The sequence below is a fragment of the Trachurus japonicus genome, chromosome 11 (assembly GCF_045865225.1).
Source record: "Trachurus japonicus isolate A0001 chromosome 11, Traja_1.0".
Lineage (NCBI taxonomy): Eukaryota > Metazoa > Chordata > Actinopteri > Carangiformes > Carangidae > Trachurus > Trachurus japonicus.
Window position 1 is genome coordinate 6,912,507 of NC_140917.1, and position 8,859 is coordinate 6,921,365.

Here is an 8,859-nt window from a genome sequence, read left to right on the forward strand (position 1 = left end):
TTTTGTTTGTTTTTTCTGAAAGGTCTGGTAAAAGTCTCTGAAACTAGAGGCAGGTTCAGATTAAGCAGTTTTTATTATTTATTTTCTTTTTTGTTGTAAGAAAGTTGCATACGAAAAACAGCTTATTTTAATGTGGGAAACGGAGAAAATGTGTAATACAATATAATGCCATCCAACAGTTGTTGGCATGTAGGTTCAAGAGCTGTATGAATGTATGTGAATGGGACTAACGGTGTGAAGAAGTACGAACACTGTCAGTGTACAAGTACACACCCAAAGGTTAAACATCATGTGAAGAGTCCATGCAGGTTGACTTGTTCCATAAATGAAACTATTTGTTCATTATCTTATTGAATTCTCATGTGACTTTCCCCTAAAGACGGTCTCTTCTAGAGTGATGGTGCTGGAGCTCAACTGCTGATGTCACTCTTACCCATGTTGGTCCTGATGTGAGCTTTGTCCAGTTTGGTGACGATGTCGTCCTTCACTCCAGAGAGCTGAAACACACAGTCGTACCTCCTCCAGTCTTCAGCTTTGACTGATGAGACGTCCAGGTCAACACTCATCTGGAAGGATCCATCATGGCTGGGGAGGATCTCTCCTTGGTCCACGTCCTCATGAAGCTCCTCTCCATCTTTGGTCCAGAACATCAGGGCTCTGTGAGGGTAGAAACCTGTAGCGTGGCAGCTGACTGGAGAGGAGGGAGTCTTCTGGAGGAGAGACACTGAGGGGGGGGCTGGGGAGAGGGACGGGGTGGGGTAATACAGTGGTGATTCAGTCTGTTTGGTCTATGTCAATATTGTGATCATCAAACTAATTGATTCATGTCAGTCTATACCTGTTCTCATGACAGAGTATTTTGCATACTTCACATACTTCTGCAGCCACTCAGGACAAATATTAACTATGAGGTTCTCAACGTGTTTGATTCTCCCTTTGTCAGCATCCCATTCCTTTTTGGTGACGACAGCCTCTTCTTTCAGAGGGATCCATGTCAGAGTCTTCATGTCCATTGATATGAAGTCTTCTCCATCATAAACAAACTGATTGAATGCAGTAACTTGTCCAGTCTCATCGTCCCATCCACATCCACTTATCCACTGTAAGATGTGGGCACCTGAGGCAGAGACAGTTAATGTACAGATGATGTCTTCTCTGGGAAGATGATCAGTTTTAGACCTTCTAGACCAAGTAAACGAAACTCGACCTCTTCAGTGTCAAAGACAGATTCATTATAATGTGTTAGTTACAGAAGAGCAGTGGCCTCGTGTCAGTTTGGTGTCAGAAAAAGGACGTAGGAGAGGACAGAGTCTATGAAGTTCCTCATGTGTAGAGTCTGTTTCCAGAGTGTGAAGATGCAGAACTTCAGGACTCTGATGTGTTTAGTTTGTAACATGCATCAACAAAGATGAACACAAAGTGACTGGTTTACTCCGAAGAGTCACTGACACTGATTCAGTTGGTTATGAGAAGCTTTAGCTGAACTTCACCCTCCTTAATGTTTACTGACGATTTAATGTTGATGCTCAGTGGATTGACAATTGTTTGACAGCAAAACATTAAATATAACAAAATACAGAGAGACTGTACTTACCTCCACTGTGGTTAAAACGCAGCTTGACCTGGTCCATCGTGCCTCTAAAGACAGGCAGACTCTGGAAACATTCTCTCTTGTACCACTGCATGTGGTCCGAGTTCTCGTGTAGTGCTACTGTAATCTCACCCAGGCCTGTTTTAGTTCTATTTTCTTTGTGTTGGTGTCACAGTGACCTACATGAATGTCATCAACCAGAGCATCAGCCACAAACTCAGGGAGGTTTGTGGGTTCAGAAGACAGAGTAAAGAGAAACTTCATGGTGTGTTTCACTGTGGGACAGACACATTTTTTTTAAATTATTATTATTAAAAATCCTAAAAGTGAAAATCGTGCAGCAGTGTGACACAGGAGCAACATCCAGAGCTGAGCAGAAAGTAATGTGATCCTATACTGATGAACTGTGACAGAGAAGGAGAAATAAGTAGTAAGTAATTTCTCCATTTTGTTTTGTTAAAATCGCTTTGTCTTCACGAGGGGAGGTTGAAGTGTTTGTGTTTAGGTGTGGAGTCTTGTGACAGGTAGCCTATTGTACAATCTGATCTAATGATTCACAGATTCTGTGATAAGAAAACAACAACCTTTTTATATGAACAGACATATAACTGGACAAATCAAAGGTCAGAGTCTTTTCTGCTGTTTCATTTATGTTAACAGATCTATCAGCTCTGTGATCAGTCTGTTCATCAGGAGCTTCTTGAAATAAATTAAAAGACTACAGCCTTATCTACTTAAATTGTATCTTTATTTATATGTATTAGATTTTGTTAACAATGTTTTCAGTGTTTACATGTAATTTTATGGAGTCATCGTAAAACAGGAAAGTACAATCAACACAACATGAATGATAAAATTAGAATTATGGGAAAAACATTATTAGCTGCTGGGTAACATGACACATATCAAAGAATTGACTACTTCCATCCCATGTGAGATCACTGAGGTCAGTGGTGTGAGGTTACTGATGAGTGTTTGTCAAACAGGTTTCTTTATTCAGAGACTCACATTGTTCAGGGTTGTTTTCAGAAGCTGTAAGATCAGAAACACACTGTTAGTGTCAAACTGTGGGAAGTCAATTTAACCAGCATTTTAGACAAGATCTCTCTTGAGTCTTGTCACTTGTTGCTTTATCACATTTTGACTCAGTGTTGCAGCCTGGACACAAACATCCACTCAGCTGCTGGACTCTCTCACCTGTCTTCTTTCCTGTTCCTCTTTTCCTTTCTTTTTCAAAAGCATAACAAACAATGGCGATGACAACAACCACTGCAACAGCAAGCACTGCAACAACGACGGTGATGGTCGTGTTACTGAACGTCTCTGTTCAACAAAACACAAAGAAACAAAACCATCATCACACAATGTGCAGGTGAAGCAGGTTAGAGCAGAGAGTCATGTGTTCATCATGTGTCACATTCATCCACTCATCACCTCATCAGTTTACTGACAGAAACATGAATTAAACATATAGATGAAGCTTTACAGATTGTCAGTGAGTCTTTTGACTCTTTGCACTTTGAGCTTTTCTCCACAGTGAGGCGCTGCAGACCAGGAAGAGACACAACAGATGTGCAGGATTTTCTTGGCTATAATGAAACCAAAGAGCTGAACACATTGTTTTCTTTTAGGTATCCTAAGGTAATGTGATTTATGTTGTAGATTATTTCTCTGTGAATGTGGAAAAAAAAGTTTAAATTGTTTATCACCTTGACCATTTCTGACTCCAACATTTCCCATGTTGGTCCTGATGTGAGCTTTGTCCAGTTTGGTGACGATGTCGTCCTTCACTCCAGAGAGATGAAACACACAGTCGTACCTCCTCCAGTCTTCAGCTTTGACTGATGAGACGTCCAGGTCAACACTCATCTGGAAGGATCCATCATGGTTGGGGAGGATCTCTCCTTGGTCCACGTCCTCATGAAGCTCCTCTCCATCTTTGGTCCAGAACATCAGGGCTCTGTGAGGGTAGAAACCTGTAGCGTGGCAGCTGACTGGAGAGGAGGGAGTCTTCTGGAGGAGAGACACTGAGGGGGGGGGCTGGAGGATTTTAAAGACAAGATCATCATCAAAATGGGAGTGTAAGTGTCTCCTTCATGATGATAATAATACTCAATTATCAGCTTTGTACTCTATTCTATTCAATGTTTACTGTATCACACTATCATTTAAAAAAAATAAAACGTAGTAAAGTAAAATGTAGTTGAATAGAAGGCCAAGGAGGAATCACAGTTGGTACTGATGATACTTTAAAAATTATTTATTTTATAAATAAAGGTTGGTAGTTTGATATCCAATTGTGGCTAAAATAACAAAAAACACTTTTAAAAAGTCCACATAAAGAATAAATTCTCTGTAAATTAATTCTCTACCTGTTCTTTGCAGAAAACCACTCCCATATTTCAAATATTTCTTCAGCATGGTAGGATAAATGTTGTTGATGAAGTTCTTCCACATCTGACTTTTATCTGTATCTCCATCCCACTCCTGTTTAATGGTTTCAGCCCAGGGGTTTGCAGCGATCCACGTCAGAGTCTGCAGGTCAAATGTCAGGAAGTCGTCTCCATTATAACCGTATCGTAAAAAACCATCAACCTTTTCAGTCTCATCGTCCCATTCACAGCCCAACATCTGCTGAATGATGTGAAGACCTGAGACAGAGACAGAGTGAGATGAAGAGACAGATTGTCATTCATCACACTGATAAGTCATTTCACTACAACTCATCTGGAGACATTTGTTTTTAGACAACAACAGATTCTAGAGAAGTTAAGATGTGTTCAAGTCAAGTTGTTGTCTAATATCACAAATCATAGATGTTCATCAAAGGCCTTTACAGTACAGTACAGTACACAGCAGTGAAATAGGATGGACAACAGAACCAGGTTCTGACCACAAATGATATTATTCCTTTCCCTGTTACATTTATCATATACAACTTATTCTGTTCTATTATGTAAAGTGAAATACAGGAAGAAACCAATAAATGAGGTAGTGAACATTTTATCAGAAACATACCGTCAGTTTGGTTTGGCTGCTTCTTGAAACCGTCCGTGTCGACTCTGAGCAGCTTCTCATAATTTATGCCGTCCCCAGTAAGTTTTTCCCACTCTTCTCGATCATCCTCAATTAAATTTCTCAGCCAGTCCTGTCTGGGCTCGACTCTTTTCATGCTACTGTCATAGTACGCCAACTCAACCTCCTCAATGTTTGTTACAGTCACATAATCAGGGATGTTTGGGTGTCCAGAGGAGATCATGGCGTAAAACCTCAGTGAGTGTTGGACTGTTGGACAAAGAGGATTCAACTTGAATATAATCAGTTTTTTGATAAATAACAATTAGTTAAAAAAGACATTATAGACTTTATTATTGCACCAGGAGTAAATTGCTGAATACACATAAGTCAACAAACTGAATAATGAGTTTTGATTTGGATTGTAAATTAATGCAGTTGTTGTTGTTGTACATCTTGCTAAGCGGTTGCATCCAAACACCTGAGGCTGCTGATGATGTCTCTTTTAACTATAATAGGCTACCTAATACATTTCTTATCTAAACAACAAACACAGCACTGAACTCAGTTGTAACATTAGCAGGACACCTAGTGTGACATAGATTCACCTTCTGACAGCTGAAACTCTGCAGTCATTGAACACAGACGGTATCTTGGGTTTAAAAAGGATATCCTTATATAATAATAATAATAATAATAATAATAATTCTTTATATATATAGCACTTTTCACAGCACAAAGTCACAAAGTGCTTCACAAAACATAATAAAACAACACAACAAGAGCAGCAGAGTCCTTCATGAAACATAATAAGACAATGCAGTATATACATAGCTGAAGAGCAACAAAGAATAAAGCAACAACAGTAATTAAGTGCCATGCAGTTCAAAAGCCTGTCGAAACAGGTACGTTTTTAACTGCGCCTTGAAGGCTTCAATCGACGCAGAAGCTCTTAAGTGTGGGGGAAGAGCGTTCCAAAGTCTGGGGGCCACCGAACGAAAGGCTCGGCCCCCTTTTGTTTTGAGGTTGGTCCGGGGAAGAGCGAGGAGCCCCTGGTCGGCGGACCTTAGGGGCCGACTAGTGGAGTAGGGCTGGAGGAGGTCGGAGATGTAGGCCGGGGCAGACCCATGCAGGGCATTGAAAGTGGTTACCAGAATTTTAAATTGGAGTCTGAAAGCTATGGGGAGCCAATGTAGGGCGCGGAGGATAGGTGTGATATGGCAAGACTTCTGTGAGCGAGTTAGTAACCTGGCGGCAGTGTTCTGTATTAGTTGTAGACGGTCCAGAGATGATTTATTGAGGCAGGTAAACAGTGAGTTACAGTAATCTAGTCTTGATGAGATGAAAGCGTGGACGGCCAGTTCGAGTTCTGAGTGTGATACCATGGTTCTGAGTTTAGCAATATTTCTGAGGTGGAAGAAGCAGGTGCGGGATAGGGTTTTGATGTGTTTGTCAAGGAGCATGTTTTGATCAAATAAAACGCCGAGGTTTCTCAGGCTGGAGCGGATGTTGCAGCTTAAGGCCCCCATGTGGGCCGTCACCTTGGCTACGATGGGGTCAGCAGCAACAATGAGAACCTCAGTTTTATCTGGGTTTAGCTGGAGGGAGTTGCCTGCCATCCAGTTCTTAATAGCAGCTAGGCATTCTAAGAGAACATTTATTTTTTCTAAGTTATCTGGTTTAAAAGATAGGTATAGCTGGATATCGTCCGCGTAGCAATGATAGGAAATACATTTGAAACTATTGATTAGAGGGCCTAAGGGGAGCAGGTAGAGAGCCCAAAGGATTGGAGCCAACACAGAGCCTTGGGGCAGGCCACAGTGTAATGCTGCGGGAACAGATGTGTGAGGGCCGGCAGCAACAGTAAAGCTTCTCTCAGATAGGTATGAGACAAACCATTTCAGGGCGTTCCCGGAGACACCTACCCAGTCTTTAAGCCTGTCTAACATGATATGGTGGTCCACGGTGTCAAAGGCTGAGCTCAGATCCAGCAATACCAAAATGGAGCATTCCCCAGCATCGGATGCCATCATGATGTCGTTGGAGACTCTGAGGAGGGCTGTCTCAGTGGAGTGCTTCTGACGGAAACCGGATTGAAATTTATCTAGGATGTCATGATTGGCCAGGAAGGAGGAGAGTTGGTTGGCAACAGCTTTTTCAAGAATTTTGGAGATGAATGGCAATTTGGAGATGGGCCTGTAGTTTTTAGGCAGTGATGGGTCTAGGTTGGGTTTTTTGAGAAGTGGGTTGACGACAGCTTGTTTGAAGGAGGAGGGAACACAACCTGATTGCAGTGAGGTGTTGATGATAGAGACCAGGCTGGGGCCAACAGAGCCGATGACCTCCTTCAGCAGGGAGGTGGGGATGGGGTCTAGGGGGCTGGAGGAGGATTTCATTGAGCTGACTAACTTGATGAGGTTTTGCAGAGTAATGCAGGCAAAGTTGTTGAGAGAAACCTGCCTAGCAGGACAGGAGAGGCGGGGGACTGTAGAGGCGGTGATACTGGCCCTCACATCAGAGACTTTATTTACAAAAAATGCGAGGAAATCATTGCAGTCCTGGTTGGATGCAATTGGGACTACAGGGAGAGGGGGGCTGACAATTGTACTTATGGTTTGGAAAAGGACCCTTGGGTTTCGCCTACTAGATTTGATAAGGGTTGCAAAGTAGGCGGCCCTTGCCTTCTTTACGCTATTGTTGAGATCCCTTAATAGCTCCTGTAGGAACAAACGGTGCACCTGCAGCTTCGTGGACTTCCACCGTCGCTCAGATTGGCGGCATTTGCGTCTGAGGCAGCGTATCTCATCCGTTAGCCAGGGGATGGGTTTTACAGATGGGAGGTTACGCGTTGTAAGGGGGGCAATATCATCTAGAATAGCAGAGCAGTGCGAGTTGAAAGCATGGACCATGCAGTCAATACTTTTGTGGGGGGGTTGCAGGGATTGCAGAGAGGATACATTGCTGTTAAAAGCGGCTGTAAAATTTTCAGCTGAGAGACTATTTAAAATTCGCGAGGTTTTTACCTGCTGCACTGGAGCAGGGTCAGCCTCAAAAGAGAGATTGAATAAGACACACGAGTGATCAGTTACAGAGGGTTGTTCAATGGTGACAGACTCGACATTTAAAGCCAGAGTGAAAACAAGGTCTAACGTGTTTCCCTTTGCATGGGTTGGACCAGAAATGTGTTGAATCAGGTTAAAAGCTTCGGTAACATTTAGAAAGTTGGAGGCAAGGCAATTACTGCTGTCATTTACATGGATATTAAAATCCCCAGCTAAGAGGATCTTCTCATGGTGGATAATAGACACTAAGAAATCACTAAAATCAGACAGAAAAACACTATTTACTCCTGGGGAGCGATAGACTAAGGCACAATGAAAAGGATTCGAACGACCGACTTTACACAGCAATACTTCAAAGGAGGCAAGAGAGCTGAGGCTTACTCTGCGAATTTTGAGGCAGTCTTTATGCACAATTGCAAGACCCCCACCCCTGCCTATGGTCCGGGGTGCACAGATAAAAGAGCAGTCAGGGGGGCAGAGTTCATTTAGAGAGACATAATCATCACCTTTTTGCCAGGTCTCTGTCGAGAGGAGGAGATCCAGGCCTTTAGAGGTAAATAAGTCATTTAGGATAAAGGCTTTATTGTTAATTGAACGGGCGTTTAACAGGGCTATCTTGAGGGGGCGGGAGGGGCCACTGCTGTCAGCTGCCAAGACCTGTGGGAGGGAGCGCAGGTAACGGGGGTCAGGTCCCCTGTGCCTCTTCCGTTTCACTAGTGAGGGTCTAGCACTGGAAACAGCATTGTTGATGGAAGCAGGCCTTGTGGAGATGAGGACAGGAATGACAGGTGGGAGGATAGGTTGAGAAAAGTTATATGGTCTTACCAACAAATCATATTAGAATATACATAAGTAAATGTAATGATGTTACCTGTGGGAGCTACGTGGCAGAAGAGCAGCAGTATCAGGAACTTCTTCATGTTGCTCTGACAGACGGAGCTGGACTGAAGTACAGCCAAAAATCTGTTGGTTCATTTCACATTTATTTCCTGGTTGTGATAAAGTCAGTGCATATTTCAGACATGCTCATCTGTGAGTAGCTCCCTGCAGCTGATCAAGGAGTCAACATCCATGTGTAAAGTTCAGGTCACTGTCTGTCACAGCTTGTCTGCTGCTTAAGTCCAAATCACATTTACCACAAAGAAACTTTAACACCTTGAACATGATCTAAGTCCACACTGATCACAGTCT

General features: G+C 42.7%; 1 pseudogene across 1 annotated transcript; it reads right to left on the reverse strand.

Annotated features, from left to right (window-relative positions):
- Positions 1-410: 410 nt before the first annotated feature.
- On the reverse strand, positions 411-8,588 carry LOC146978082 (uncharacterized; annotated as a pseudogene). Its single transcript, XR_015037012.1, has 8 exons — positions 8,540-8,588; positions 4,610-4,876; positions 3,961-4,242; positions 3,323-3,627; positions 2,789-2,912; positions 1,595-1,866; positions 839-1,117; positions 411-736 (listed from the first exon to the last, which is right to left on the reverse strand). The product of XR_015037012.1 is annotated as an uncharacterized LOC146978082 (transcript).
- Positions 8,589-8,859: the final 271 nt, after the last annotated feature.